The sequence below is a fragment of the Microtus ochrogaster genome, unplaced genomic scaffold (assembly GCF_000317375.1).
Source record: "Microtus ochrogaster isolate Prairie Vole_2 unplaced genomic scaffold, MicOch1.0 UNK18, whole genome shotgun sequence".
NCBI lineage: Eukaryota > Metazoa > Chordata > Mammalia > Rodentia > Cricetidae > Microtus > Microtus ochrogaster.
The window spans coordinates 3,652,094-3,668,317 of record NW_004949116.1 but is presented as its reverse complement, the minus strand read 5'-3'; positions in this window follow the sequence as shown (position 1 = coordinate 3,668,317).

Sequence of the window (16,224 nt, the reverse complement as noted above, 5' to 3'; positions counted from 1 at the left end):
AAAAAAAGAAAGAAAGAAAGAAAGGAAGAAAACGAAAATATTTCTTAGACAGTTTCAACTCACATGGTCATTTAATATATCTGTGTTTTATTGCATATATTTTTAGTAAACAACAAATTAAAAATTACATGATATTTTGATATACATGTAGATAATGAAGTGATTATTTTGTTAACTAATGAAATACTGTAATCACCGTGTATGCATATACATATATGTGCACCTGTATATATATGTGCATGTTTGCCCATGTATGTATGTAACCTACATCATGCTCTGAGCATATTTCTGCTATGTAATATGATACAGCCATGTGCCACATAGCAACAGAATGGTTGCTAGAGAATAGCACATGTTATGGTTGCCCCATGAGATTGGACTTCCTGGTGACACTGGACCTTTCTTAACTGTATAAGCAATTCTGTTTTCTTTTTTTTCCTATTTATTTATTTGTTTGTTTGTTTATTAAAGATTTCTGCCTCCTCCCCGCCACCGCCTCCCATTTCCCTCCCCCTCCCCCAATCAACTCCCCCTCCCTCATCAGCCCGAAGAGCGATCAGGGTTCCCTGCCCTGTGGGAAGTCCAAGGACCACCCACCTCCATCCAGGTGTATAAGCAATTCTGAATGAAGGTTTGGAACCAGATGGCCGTGAGCAGAGCCGGCCCCACCCACTTCCCAACTGGTCAGATGTTCAAGTCAAGGAATGCAGTGTAGACTCCAGCAGACCCCTGTGTCCAGCTCTGTCTCCCAACAAGTTTTCAACAACACTAGCAATCTGTGTCACACGCTGAAGACATCCCGCAGGTGTTTTCCCTCCTTGCTCATCAGCCTGTTCCACTTCCTGACCCAGGCTGGCAGGCCAAAAATAGCTGAGGTTTGCAGCCACAGAAAGAGGTGGATCTGGGCTGATGGGGTGGCACCACTGTGGCCTGGAACATCCCGCCTCTTGGCCTGGAGCCAGCTGGAGACACCAGGCAAGGAGCTCAGCCAGCAGGCCATCACCAGCCTCGTTGGGAATTTTAAGATCTGCCCAATGGCAGCCTAGGAGTGGCAGGTACACCCAGAGACCCTCCCATGGAGCCGTAGGGAATATTCCTCTCTGCATTCCTCAAATAGCTGTACTGATGCTGGTGATATTTGGGGGAAAACAGTGTCTCCTGCACAGAGTTGTGTTTATTGTCTGTTTGTTTTATTCTCTTTGCTCAGCAGGTGGCATTTTTGTTCAGAGATTGTACTGTTAGTCATCCGTGTTCATGGATCATGACATATTAATCATGCAAATTAGGATATTATTAATGAGGGAAAAATTCATTCCGACCCTGCGGCAGGATTTGCTGTCACAGCTCTGTTAATGCCCTCTCGTCTCAAATGCCAGCAGCAGAGTCTCCCAGCTGCTGCACTGACATGGAGGGTTAAGGGAGTGACTCCAACCCCAGGCAGCTTCCTCTTCAGGGTCAGTGTCGCAAGCACACGTTTACTTGAGAGCTGGTGTTTTCAGGCAGGATTGCAAGATCTGACCTGCTTCCCACCATGTAAACAGCCTTTGGGAACCAGCTCTAGCCTTCCATGCCCTCTAAGAAAGCCCACTGAATATAGTAACACCCCTGTTTCTGACCTAGTGTGGCAGCGTGGAGGAGCTTCTGTGACTTCTGAGTCCTGGCTCCAGGTTTCTAAATGCTTCTTGCAGACTTGCAGAGGGCATGTGAGTCCCTCTGCCAGTGCCTCCTCCTCACATTCATCCCTTATCTTGAGATCTACTCTTTAATTAAACACAGTCAAGCCGGTGGTCACTTTCCCTCCCTGCCCTCTAGATGACCGGCACCCCTCCCAGCACCCCCTGCTGCTCAGAGGTCTGCCTTCCTCCTCCTCTCTGATCTCTACTCCTTGAGCCAGGTTCAGAAACAGGATGTTTTTGTGAACTTGGATGTGTCTCCCAAGTGCAAAGTAGTAACACCCCTTGGAAAGACTGTGCCATTCTGGAAAGCTGGCTGAGTCACCCCATATACTGTCACAAGACGGGGCTGAACCAAGAGAAGTGGGCAGCTGGACAGACCCAGCACTGCTGGCTTAGTGCCAGGGCCACGTGGGGGTAAGGAAATCTGGAGGGTGTCTGACCACTAGGAGCCTTATTGGGACAAAGGTCTGCTGGCCTGTGGTCACTTGCAGACTAGAGTATAGTGTTTGTTCTCCAGTGTTCAGATCAGCTCCTGGGAGAGCAACTAACTTCCGTACCACCCAGGGGCCAGAGTAGAAGAGAATAGACCCAGATACTTCCTGGAGACCCTGCCCTCTTCACTGATGGTTCTCAAGATTTCTGTTGCTGCCATTGATTGCCTAAGTACCTGGGCTCCAGCCCGTGACCTCCCTCGGTGGAAACCCTGGAGAGTCTTCCTTTCCTCTAAGTATCCCCATCTGTGTCCCCACCCACTTCCCTTTCCACACCTCCTCCTTTTGTGCTACCTGCTTAGCAGTAGGTGCGGGGAGAGGTGGAGTCAGGGGTGATTGACCTGACCCAGTCTGAGAAAATGAATGATGATTGGGAAACTCAGGGAGCTGCCTAGTCCTGCAGACAGAGCAGCATCAGCACCATCTATGATGGTCTCAGTTGTAGCGACGAGAGGGATGGATGGATCCAGTTTCAAAGGTTTGGCTTATTGAGGTCCTGAATGAGGGCAGTCTTAGACCTCCCCACGCTGTAGTGGTTGCTGATGTACCTTGGCATGCAGATGACATTTCTCCATCTTTTTTAGCCTTTCCTTGTACATCCTCTTTCTCTTCACTCGGTGTCTTCTTATAAGGACAGGAATCACGGAATTAGGGCCATGTCTTCCTTCTGGGTGGCCTCCCTGCAGCTTCTTACACCTGTAACAGCCTCTTACTAAGGTCACCTTTCTGGGTACTGAAGGTTAAGACTATGCCATGTGAACTTTAGGGGTATCAGAATTCACCCCATAAGAGGAGCAAAGGCCATAGAGGGGGGTGGACCTGGTGCTGGGACCCTGAGTACTCTGATAGTGGCTCCTGTCCCTGCCAATGCCAGGCCCCATCAGTGCAGGCTGAGTCTGGAGCTCTGGTTGTTGAACACTGTTCTCAGGTTTGTGGGGATTCTGGTTCCCCAGCATCCTCTCTGTACTTATGGTGAGGTAAGAATAGGGGTGGTCAGTTCAGCCTTCTTGGGAGACCAGGAGGCCCTGACAGGCCCATTGATTCGTTATGTAAGTCGAAGTGACCCTATCCAACACCTTTACCTGAGCAACACCTGGGGACTACATCCCTTGAGAGAGCTCATCCCAGTGTCCACACAGTGACCCCACCTCACGGTATCCTGTGAGCTGGGAAACCTGTTGAGGCACAGCACAACTCCAAGGTAGGGGCTCAGACAGCTGTCTTTAAAGTGAGTAGGGAACAGTAACTGAGCCTTGGGGTGGCCAGGGCACCTACCCACCCCAGGAAGAGCAAGGCTGAGCAGAGGACTGGGTTGTCCCCCCTAAAGAAGAAGGTGCTCTGTGCTGGGCACTCAGGAGGCAGAGGCACAGATCTCTTCGAGTTGGAGGCCAGCCTGGTCTACATAGTGAGTTCTAGGACAGCCAAGGCTACATCCCTTCATATGAAAATTCCTGAAGAAATTTGGAATAGAAATTTGGAATGAAATATGTTCATATTTCAATCAACAAAATAAAGGGTGACAAATGTAGCCAGCATTATATTAAATGCGGAAATTCGAAGCATTTCCACTAAGGTCAGGAATAAGACAAGGTGTTTTCTCTCTCCACTCATTTTCAGTAAGTCCTGGAGTCTGAGCTATGGTAAAAGACAAGAGAAGCAGACAAGTGGAGGCAGACAGGAGAGGAAGAAGTCAGAATATCTCTGTGATCTTACCAGGAAGAGAGGTCCTAAAGATCCCACCAGAAAACACTTTCAGCAAAGTGACAGAATACAGAATTAGCATACAAAAGCCAGCAGTCTCCCTGTACACCAGCAAACACCTAAGGAAGAAACCAGGAAATATACACCTTAGGGATGGAGAGCCATCTCAGCTGCTAAAGGCGAGGCTCACACCCTCCTCCCAATACTGTAGAATAACTTAACAAAAATGTTAAAGAGCACACAATAAAAACTCAAACACTGACGCAATTGGGGAAGACACTAGAAGATGGAAAGACCTCCCGTGCTTATGAATCGCACAGCTCAATACTGTGAAAACGACTACCCTAACAAAAGGCAGGGCTCCCGCCCTCAGACAGCTTCAGGGTTCTGTGGGAAAAGATGAGCTGCCTGCTCCAGCCATCTCCTGTGCCTCATGATTATAACCGGGAGGACTAAGAGGACATCCCACAGAGGATTGGGTGGGGGCCGTCTTCTAGGTGGGGAGCAGAGGCTGCCGGGAAACAGCAGTGACTTGACTGGGGTTTCATGTTCAGCTTCTTGAAACACTTGAAGAGTGCTCTTGAGCTTCCTTCCCAAACATCCAAACCAACCAGCCATACTGGCTGTTTGGAGCTGATGGTTAATCTTGACCACCCACTTGATAGAAATGGAATCACCATTGGAACCAGGCATGCCTGGTCTACAGAGTGAGTTCCATGACAGTCACGGCTATATAGAGACTGTCACACACCCACACACACACACAAAGAATTACCATCACCAAGTGCTCTGTGCACATCTGTGAAGAAGTTTCTAGATGAAGTAAACTGAGATGGGAATACCCCTCCAACTAACGGTGGGCAGCACCATCCTTTGGGATAGGGCCTTGACTGACCGCAAAGGAGAGAGCAGGGTAAACACTAGCATCCACCTCTTGCTTCCTGGCTGTGGATTGATCGCCATCTACTCCTGCTGCCAGCCTTCCCGCCACAGCAGACTGTGTCCTTAAACTCTGAGCCAAATTAAGCACGTTTTCTCTGAAGTTGCCTGGTTAGGTGTTTTGTCACAGTGCTGAGGACAGTACCTACTGCAGGGATGTGTTCTTCCCGTGCTGACCCTTGACCCATTGTGGCACCCACTCTTATCTCATGTCGCTGCCTCTGCTCCTCCTCATGCTCTGCTTGGCACGGAGTAGCCAGGTCAGATGTAGCTACACCCTAAACTCCCTCCCACCTAGATTATCTCCTGGGCCTGGAGTGGCACCTTTGCCTGCCGCTTAGCCAATCCTCTCTAGAACCTTCCTTTCCCATGTTCATTTTTCTGTCACCTGATTTTGGCTCAGATGTCATCTCCCCAGAGCCCCACAACCCATTCTACATTGTTCTACCATATCTTAAACAGCCAACAATTGTCCCGTGTTATTTAACGTTTAGCCCAATTTCATAATGTCATGCTTGCTCTGTGAGAGCCAGGACTTTGGCGAAGTCCATCCAGATGTGGTGTGCCTGGGTCAGGGGTGGCCTATTAAACCCTTGCATAAGTGAAGCAGGGATGTGTCCTGCTGCTGTGACCAGTCCCTGCTACCTGTCACTTGCAAAAGAGAAGGAACAGGGACAGGATTGAATCTTTAAACTGTTCCTTATTCAGAGAACAGCAATCTGAATAAGGCAGTAGTGTAGCATCCTGAAGATTTTCCTTCTCAAAAACAATCAGCTGAGGGGCTGGAAAGATGGCTCAGTGGGTAAGAGACTCTTGTAGGGCCAGAGTCTGGATCCCAGCACCTGCATAGTTGCTCATGACCGTCTGTAACTCTGGTTTTAGGCACTGTGATGCCCTCTTCTGGCTTTGTCACTCATTACACTCACGTGCCCAACTGTCCTACGTACACATCATTAAATAAAAATTTAAAATTCAGTTAAAAAACATATGCAGTTTTTTAGATTTATTTTTTAGTTATGAGTATGTGTGTCTGCATTGTGGGGGAGGTACCCGTGGCAGCCAGAAAAGGGCGTTGGATCCCCAGAGCTGGGGTTAGAGGCAGTTGTGAACTGCCTGACAAGGATGCTGTGAACTGAACTCAGGTCCTCTGCAAGAGCACTGATGCACTTTTAACCACAGAGTGCACACTTCATAAAGTCTCTCCAGCCCCACACAGACCGTCTTTTATTTAGTGAAACAAATACCAGGAAGAGAGATTTGGGGTTTGCCTGCCCCAAGACGGTATGGAGTGTGGAAGGACAGCCTAGAGGTTCTGTGTTGTGAGTTTTAAAGACAGTATTATGAACATCTATGAGGTGGTAGCATATTCATAGGGCAACATGACCCTTTTTGATGGGCCAGATCTCATCTTTGGGATACCTCTTCCCATAATTTTTTAGCAGATCCCACCAAAGGGAAGGTGGGGGGTGTCAGAAGCACGGTGTAAGCTATGCTGTGATGGGCCAGATCTTCCATAGGGAGTGGGCAGGGAGAGAGTATGCTGGGGCCTGAGTTTCTGATGTAGTGGAGACAGTCCATCTGCAGCTTCACGGATGTCTTCCCACGAAGGGCCATCAACTCTCAGGAGGCACAGCCACAGAGCTGCAGCTGCAGGTTTCCTCCATCTGGACATTAAGACACCAGGAGTCAGGAGCCCTGCTGCTTATTCTGGAACACACTAAGTGCTCATTAAATGCTTGTTACATCCAAGAATGAGCCTCACTCAGCACTACCCCTCTTCCTCTTCTCACAGAATGCCTTCTAAACAGCGCTGGCTCCCCCAGACCCTCAGGTTAGCCTTTCTGTCCCTGCTCCACCTTCGCTTTAGGAATTAATGCGCTCTCTTAAAGCTCATTACCAAGATTGGCTTTTAAGTTTAAAGAACCCTTTAGATACCTGAAGCCTCATAAATGTCTTTTAAGTCACATGAAAAAGATCCACACTTCTGAAGGAACACAGGGCAGAACCAAAGGTAATACAAGACTCAGGACCAGGCCAGAGACGGGGAGGGAGGGCTGAAATGGAACTAGCTCAGGCTAGGTTCCAGCAACACAGAGACCCTCTGTCGGGGTCTGGGTGCACAAGGAGCAAGTGCAGAGAGGAAAAGGCCAGTTCTGAAGCTTTATTTCGATTGTGGTAAAATGCACAGAGCATGGAATGTGCCATTCTTCCTTTTGTAAGCGTGCTGATAAGCGCTCCAGAGGATTACAAAGCAGACCAGAGCTTCCTTGTCTGGAAACTGAACTCTGTGTCCTTCAACACTGTCCCTTACTCTTTCTCCCTGCCCCTCTTGGCAGCGTATGTTCTTCTCTGCGTTTGGAAGAGTGTCACTCACTTATCCTCAGAGTTTAAGCTCTAAGAAACCCCAGTGCTGGCTGAAATCCGGAGTACCCCAGGCCCTGTGTAAATATCTTTCTTCTTATACATGCAAACCTATAATGGATCTACACTTGCCCCCTGTGGGGGCTTCTCTGGCATACCTGAGTGGTCTGCATCCCAGCTCCTCTACTTTGGGGCTGTGACTCAGTGAGAAAAAGCCCGCTATGACCCTGATATGGTTTATCTGATAACAGTCAGCTACCAGGTTAGTAGACAGAGGGTAATGCGTACCCTCTGCTACGCTGGGTGCCAGGTGCCAATCATTAGGTTACTGTCCAAGAAGGGCAAGGACATCTCTGCCTGTTCCCCTTTTGGCACACTTCCTGAATATACATGGGCTGACCCTATTTTCATGCCATGTCCTGACCTTGGAGATAGCCTCAATTTGTGGCCTGGGAAGCTGAGATATTGATATCTTTGGTCTAGATAGCCATGTGGAGAAGAGATTTTAAAAATCCATTTTTTCTTCTGAAGAAGGCGGGAAGTCTGACTATTAGAGGCTGTTGGCTGTGCTTGTGAGAGAATGGGAGCTGGAACTGCAGGATGAGAAACGCTATAAATATACTGCTGTTTCAGAGTGTGCGCGTGCGTGTGTGTGTATGCGTGTGTGTATGTGTGTGTGCTGTGTGTTCATGTGTTGTGTGCATGTGTGCACTGTGTGTGCATGTGTACGTATGTGTGTGCATGCATTATGCGCTGTGTGTGCATGAATGTGTGTGTTGTGTGTTCATGTGTGTGCTGTGTTGCACTGTGTGTATGTGTGTGCATCCATGTGTTTGCTGTGTGTTCATGTGTGTGCACTGTGTGTGCATGCGTGTGTGTGTTGTATGTTAATGTGTCTTTGCATGCAGTGTGAGCACTGTGTTGCATGCAGTGTGAGCACTGTGTGTGCATGTGTGTGTGTGCTGTGTTGCATGTGTGTATGTGTGTGTATGCATGTGTGTGCATGCATATGTGCACTGTGTGTTCATGTGTGTGCGTGTCCGTGTACGTGCTGTGTGTGCATGTGTGTATGCATGTGTGTGTTGTGTGTGTATGTTGTGTGCTGTGTGTTTATGTGTTGCGTGCATGTGTGCGCTGTGGGTGCATGCGTGTGTGCATGAATGTGTGTGCTGTGTGTTCATGTGTGTGCGCTGTATTGCACTGTGTGTATGTGTGTGCGTGCATGTGTGTGCATACATGTGTGTGCTGTGTGTTCATGTGTGTGTGCGTGTGCAGTGTGTGTTCATGCATGTGTTGTTGTGTGTGCATGCAGTGTGAGCGTCGTGTGTGCATGCGTGTGTGCACTTCTGTGCATGCCCATACATCTGCAGGTGCCTGTTTCCATATGTATGTCATTTGGAGATCAGAGGCCTTGTTAAGTGTCCTCCTTAATCATTCTCCACCTTATTTCTTAAGACGGGCTCTTCCACCGAATCTGGAACTTGCCAGTTTTACTAGGCTGGCTTACCAGCAAGCCCCCAGTATCCTCCTCACTCTGGCTTTCCAGTACTGAAATTGTATGTATGTGTCACTAGGCCCAGCTCATTTGCATGGGTTATGGAAAGAATCAAACAGAGGTCTTCATGCTTGAGGAGCAAGCACTTTACTGACTGAGCCTTCTCTCCAGGCCCTCAAATTATTTTTGGAAGCAGATAGGGCAACAATAAGAAGGAGGGTGATGAACTTGGCCTTGCAGAGGATTAGCCTGTTGAAGCCAACCCACGCACTTAAAAAGAATCCCAGGCACAGGAAAGAAGGTTGAGCCTGCTCTCCAGTCTGAATTGTAGAGCACAGGGGCTCTGCACACTCCTGGGATGCTTTAGGATTGGTGAGAGTCAAGGTCATCGTGGAGCAACCAGTGCCATCCCTCCCACGATCCTCTGAAGAATGTCACCCTGTGTGGCTTGCTAGGCAGGACTCGACTTTCAGACAAAGCCTCTGCCTTGTGGTTGGCTATTGTCCCAGCTCAATCAGTAGCATTCTTTTTGGTTTTTAGAGTGTTCTGTCCTAGCTTGATAGTTGTTTCCAACAATCCATGTTAGAAATTCCTAGATGCGTGCTAAAACTATCCGGCTTGTATCTCAGCAACTGCAGCTTACATGCCTATCTGGGTATCGTTGCACACACCTGCAGCCTAGCTCTAAGGAGGCTGAGCGGGGAGGACCATGAATTTCAGGCCAGTCTGAACTGCATAGTAATATCTTGTCTTCAAAGATCCAAATCAACCAAATCAGAAAATAAACCTAGAGACACAAAGGCTGGGATGTCTCTCACCTTAGAAGGAGTCAAGGAGTGAAGTTGAGAGCCCATGTCTTGCCACACGCACGCATGATGGCAGGTCTGGCATGTTACAGGAGGGGGCCAGTGAGGAGCTAGCAGGAGTCCCCATTAGCAGCCTTATAACCCTCTAGCTCCAAGAGTAAGCTTTTAACCTGGTTCCTTGATATTCAGAGCTCTCTGGTAGAGGGAACATGCCCATTCTAGGCCATACCGTGGGACACTGTAAAATCAAATGGATGGCAGCCATGGAAGCATGAAAGATGGGGAGGCTGTCCATGTGGTCCCCCTCTAGAGAAACGGAGACAGCTAAAAGTGGGGCTACGCCAGTTGCCCCTGTTTAGCCAGTGCCAGATAGATGTACCAATCAGAACATCGCACTGTTTCTCATATTTGCATACAATCAGGTGGAGTCTCCTGAAAATGTAAAATAAAGTTGTTGGTGGGAGGATGTTTGCTGTGGTCATCAAATGAGTGTTTGTGAGTAGAACCATTTTTCTGGCTCAGCACATACCTGTCCCATGAGCAAGAAGATGGGCACCTCCAAGATAGACTGTGCTTCTGGGCCAAGCTAATGACGGGCTGTGAGGAGGTCACACAGGTCAGGGACACCAGTCTGCCAGGCTCCAGTCTTTCCTAGTCTCTTTGTGAGTGAAGCATGCCTTCTAATTAGACACAGTGTGACACCACCCAGACTCCATGGTGACACACAATTGCATATCCAGAGGCCTCAGCAGAAAGGATGCTTTGTGAACTCAGTTTTAATTCCCGGGGCCAGAAACCTGCTCTGCCAGCCCGCCAAGCCTGGCCCCTGAAACATCCAGGGTTTTCTTGTTCATAGAAAGTGCACAAACATCCGGTACATCTCGGGGACAGCTTTGGTGGAGAGTCTTCCTTGGTAAAAAGCTGGAAGCCTCTTTTCTTTTGACGAGATTTCAAGGAGGTGCTGGCCATGCCAATAGCAAATACTTCAAGTTGGAACCAGCAAAGTCCTGGCTGGAGCAGCAGAGACTGCCTCGGGTCCTACCCCTGGATTTACTTACCCCCAGGTGGCTGTGTTCTCACGATCTTGCCTCGCAATGTCAGCACATGGAGGGATGATCATTTCAAGTGACCTCTGCACTTTCAACAAGATACGGTCTACCAAGCAAGAATCTAAGTGGACACACGTGTATGTCTGTCCTTTAAACTCATTTGGACCTGTAAGGGCTGAAAGTTTTCCCAAGTAGAGGCTTTGCTGTGACCCATCAAGGTCCAAAACCCTTGGGCAGGTCTCAGTCAGTGTTAACCACTGGTTCCTGCCTTCCTGAAGAAGAGCAGTTAGTTCAAGGCAGCTGCTCCCTTCATAAGGCGTGTCCCTGAATGTTTCAGCCCCATGAGCCTGGCACTGGCTGGCCATAACACTGCCAAGAAAGGGGGTTTCAGCAAAAAATAAATAAATTACCCACTCTGGTGGTGTGGTGAGGCCCATACCAACACCTAGGAGGTAGAGGCAGGAGGATCAGGAGTTGAAGCTCATCCTTAGCTACGTAGTGAACTCAAGGCTAGCCTGGACTGGCCCTGTCTCAAAATAAAACAAAACAAAAAACAGTAAAATGGCATTCTGGCTGAAGATATGGTTCAGTGGTTAAGAATGTATAGTTTTGATTTTGGGCAACACAACTACCTATGACTCCAATGCTAAGGAATCTGATATACCCTCTTTTGGCCTCAGACATATAAATATACATACACATACATATGCATACATATACACATCATTTTTTTAGAAGGCATTCTGATGACATTTGTCTCCATCTGGGATAGAATAGGAACCAGCAGGAAGACCACAGGGCAGATTCTAAGGCAAAGCAGGCCGGTCTTATAGCCAGCCTAAGGAAGGACAGTCCCTCCCTGCCTCTGCTGGTGGCCCCTCTGTTCTCATGCAGACACCACTCTGACAGGCTTGTCCGCTCAGTTCTGTGGCTCATCTGCCTACTCTTTCCATTTTTAGAGGCTGGTTGACGAGATCTGTCCTCTGCCCCCCCACACAGGCACACACACACACACACACACACACACACACACACACACACACACGTGATCAGGTGTCCTCTCCTGTCTCAAGGTCAGCTATTTACAGCCTTGGTTGGTTCTGTGCGCCCCACTCTGAGACGTGGAACCCAACATATTCTCTGGTTTTGGGAGCAGGAAGTGGACATGGTTGTGTCTGTGTTTCCCTCTCTGTTCTGCTAACCACAGCAAACAGCTCTTGGGAGGCCACTGGGCAAAGTGAACCTGTTTTGTCTGCTTTCTTCATAAGGGTGCAGGAGTCTGGGATTTGGCTCGGCTGTTAAGAGTACTTATCTACCATACAAGGAATGCTGGGTTCATTTGACATCACCATATACACCAGGTGTGGTAGTGCACACCTGTAATCCCAAAACTAACAGGTAGAGCCAGGAGGAGTAGAAATTCAAGGTCATTCTTAACTACAAGGAGGCCCTGAACATGATAGTACACCTCAGAACAAGACAAAATCAACAAAACAGTCACAAAAAGGAGATTCTGACCTAGTCCCAAAGAGCGGTGCATCAGCCATCCCTGGCACTTAGCCCACTGTGTTAAAGAACTGTGGTGGAGGTGAACAGTGTCTGCTGTAATGACGTGTGGTGGTTGTGATGGGGTGAGGATGGAGCTGGCTGTTCTTCAGTCATTAAGGGATGCCTTCTGTTTTAATTGGGCTTCTCTAGGGGGACAAAGCCAATGGAATATATGTAGCGATGCGACAAAAGGGGATTCATTGGCTGGGTATCTAAGAAGTGATGTTCACGTGGCTGCTCAGGGCAAGGAGCTGGACTGGTGGCGGTAGTGCTCAGGGGCAGAGACTGTAGGCTCAACCCAGGAGCACACATGCAGAGGAAAAGCCAGGCTTAGGAGGCTGACAAAGAAGCCCATAACCTCAGCAGTCCCAGATCTGCCTGGAACATCTGGAAGCTTCTGGGTGTCCCTGGTATTGCAAGGACAAAAGCTGGAGTCTGATAGCTGGCAAGGTTAGCCACACACCTTCAGAAAGAAGGGTATGCCAGTGTGCACGCTGCCTTCTTCCAGCGTCTCTGCACCAGCTACCAGCTTGTTGGATGCTACTGCCCCCATTCAGGGAAAACCTTCACATAGTCATGGCCTCACATGTCAGGCCTCTAGGGAAACACCCCGAGAGCTGCACAGAAGTGCATTCGCTCATTCAGTTCTGGGCATCTTGAAACCCAGTCAAGATGACACCTAAGGACAGCCACTACATCTCCTTCTAATGAACTTCCTTACCAAATAAACATTTCTTATGCCTGTCAACAGATTAATAGATGATGAGAATGTGTTACATACACAGGATAGAGTATTATTTAGCTATAATGATGCGTGGACTTAGAAAGTGGAATATAGCCAAGCAGTGATGGTGCACACCTTAAATCCTCGCACTTGGGAGGCAGAGGCAGGTTGTCTCTGAGTTCAAGACCAGCCTGGTTCCAGGACAGCTAAGGCTACACAGAGAAACCTTGTCTTGAACACCCCCATCCCCCAAAAACAAAGAAAGAATACTTATAATATTTGATGAGGTGAGCCAAACTCTAAAAAAAAAATGTCCTCTGTCATATGTGCCTGCTAGCCTGTAATGTATGCATGTAAACGGTTGTGTGGGAGTGTAGTGCCTGACTTGGAAACGAGACTGAGAGAGTAATACGAGGTGGTGAGGAAGGATAGAGTGTACGCGAGTCATGGAAGAGGATAGAAAACTAACTTCTACTTCCAACTCTGTCATACTTTTTAAAGTTTTTCATAGTTTAATTGAATTCAACTTTAAAATAAAAAACAATAGCCATAATTTAAAAAAATCAATGAAACAATGGAGAGGCTGTGCAACCCGAAGAGAAGCTCCGTGACTCCAGCACGGTGATTCTGGTAGTGTAGAAGTTCACTGACAGCACAGAGCTTGGGCTGGGCAGGTTTGAGTGTCATCCGTAAACAATCCGTGTGATACTTTTGTTTGTGAGTCAATGTTGTTCCCATGGGTCGAGAATAAGCCCACTATGACTGTTTAAAGTCAAGATTGAAGCAAGCTTTAGTTAAATATTGGCCAGGCTGATGGACGGTCTGAACCATCTCTGAATTCCCAGAAAATGACCCCAAGTCAGGTTTTGACGGGCTTCAAAAGACAGAACCCGTAATTCACCACCACATTCTCCATGAGGTCCAATCAGGGTCGAGCATACATTCTGATTTATTTCCTGCCCACGACCTCCCACCCACGTGTGCTCAAACACGTCCCGTGCAGTTGGGTCAAACAAACTTGTATAGGGGAGTGAAAACACGTGGCTTGTTATCTCCCATAAACAACAGCCTCCAACATTTCAGTCCTTGGGCAAGGGGCTTGCAGATCAGAGACATTTCTGTTTCATGGATCTCTTGGGCATAGTAATTAAAACTTAAACTATAACTCTGGCTCTTACGTTAATTAGAGTAAAATTATTTTTAAAAAGAAAATATTTTAAATGCAGGCGTTGATTTCCTTGGGCGAGGTTAATATTATGTTCACATACAGCCGCCAGGTCTAGCACAAGCAGTCAGTACATGTATAATTAGATATTGTAATGGCGCATTTCAATCACAATAGGAAATCTAAAACAAAACAAAGGACGCCAGCACATTGTTGACTGTTGGGAGGAGCGTGGGTTGGCAGAGGTTGGCCAGAGGTTCTCTGGAATTGAAAAGAAAGCTCACAGAGACTGGAAAGAGAAGTGAGGTAGCCATTCCAGCCGTGCTCAGAGATGCTTCTTTGGCCGATGAGGAGCAGTGCAGACTCGTAACTGGTCAAAGTGCTGAGAATAAGTGACTTTGAGCGGTCAGCCTCAGATGAGACATTATATCAAACCCACTCCCACCCAAGGCAAGACTGTCATGGAAGGTGAGAGCCGAAGCGGGGGCAGTGCCACCTCTGGACATGACAGGGCCATTGTACTCATGACCTCATAGCGGCTGTGGTGACCTGCACAGACCCACACAATCTCAAGCCACTAAAATTCCAGCAGGAATGGCAGAAGAGGGATATATTTATCAAAAAAAAAAAAAAAGTTCATTACAGGAGAGATTTTCACCTGTAAGGGTGCCCCCCCTTCTGTTGCTTAGCTCATTAGATGAGAAAAAATGTTGTCTTGCGTCTACATAGCAAGTGCCCTGTTCTGAGCTTTTGGTCTTCCTAGGCATCAACTTTAAGCACACAATTCAAGAGACAGGCAACAGTGAAAAAAGTCCATGTTTCTTTCTTTTCTCTCATAGATAAGATTTTTTTTTAAGTATTTCACATACGGGTCATTTCACTTCCTTCCGTCTGCCTGGCGTGTGCTAGAGCTCCTACTACCTCCACAGTGAGAGAAAACGGCACCGAGACCTAGGAGGAGGGCATAAATTAACATCTGCCCCAAATGTTCCCAGCACCCACAGCCCAAAGAATGACTTGCTCAAGTTAATTCCGATGAGTCAAAGGAGTTTATTAGGAATTACCATGGAGTGGTGCAGAACCACAGACCGCTGCGTTTTCCTGAAGTCGCCAAACACCCCGCAACTCCCATAGATACACACTTACCCACTCTCACCCCACATCAAGCATTTGGTTGAATTACGGGAAATTTTGGTATCTACTTAATAGAGATGATCAAGGGACCGGACAGCATGAGGCACAAGCAAGACTAGATTCTGGGAAAGCTGTGTCTGTGTGTCCTTTTTTTCAATGGACACTCTGCTTGCCAATCACTGACCCACAGGGCAGGAAGGCTTGCTTTGATGCAGCCTGGCATGGAGACCAGCTGATAGGATGGATTTACAGATCCTAAGGAGGCTTCAGGAGTCCTGTCCTGTCCCTGTGTCAAATCTGTCCTCCCCTGCCAGCCACTCCCAACTGGGCTCAGCCTGGTTGCCCTTCCTTGACTACCTCAGGGCCTTCCTCAACCACAGGTAGAGCTCTGATCCTAATTTTCTGTCCCTTGTTTAGTAATCTCCACCCTACCCCACCCCACCCCTTATGCTCCTAATCAGAGCAGGATCAATGGGAATATCAAGTTTACCTGGTTTGTTCTGTGGCTTAAAAATTCTGATGGTTCTTAGGTTTCAGAAATTTGAAATAAGGGAGGAGAAGGGAGGAAAGGAAGGAAGGATTGCTTAATACTTTCCCATTAAAATAGCCCTGGAGACCGAGGTGGTAGATATGACCAAAACACGCTCTACAGTGTGAGATTCTCAAAACCAAAAATAGAAATCATAGGACCATCGCAAAATAAACAGACCAAAAAAAAAAAACTAAAATAGAGCCAGTGAGCTAGCTCAGCCAGTAAAGGTACTTGCTGCTAAAGCTGGACAACATGAGTTCAATCCCTGAGACCCAAATACTGAAAGGTGAGAACACACACACAATAAAATCATTAAAAAAATATTAAAATGGGCATGGTAGTCCAAGCTTAGAATCCCAGCACTCAGGAGGTAAAGGGGGGCGGGGACGATACACCACAAAAGTTCAAGGTTATCTTCAACCTTCTAAAGTGTTCAAGGCTAACCTGGATTACGCAAGACTTTTCTCAATCAGTCAAAGCCAAGGCCACAACCTAAGACTGTAGGGTTTTAGGCTTGCTTTGGTTTAGGGCTAGAGAATCAAGATAAGAGAAAGAGGTGTTTGGTGAGGCCTGGATGAATTTGTTTTTCCACTATCTTAACCT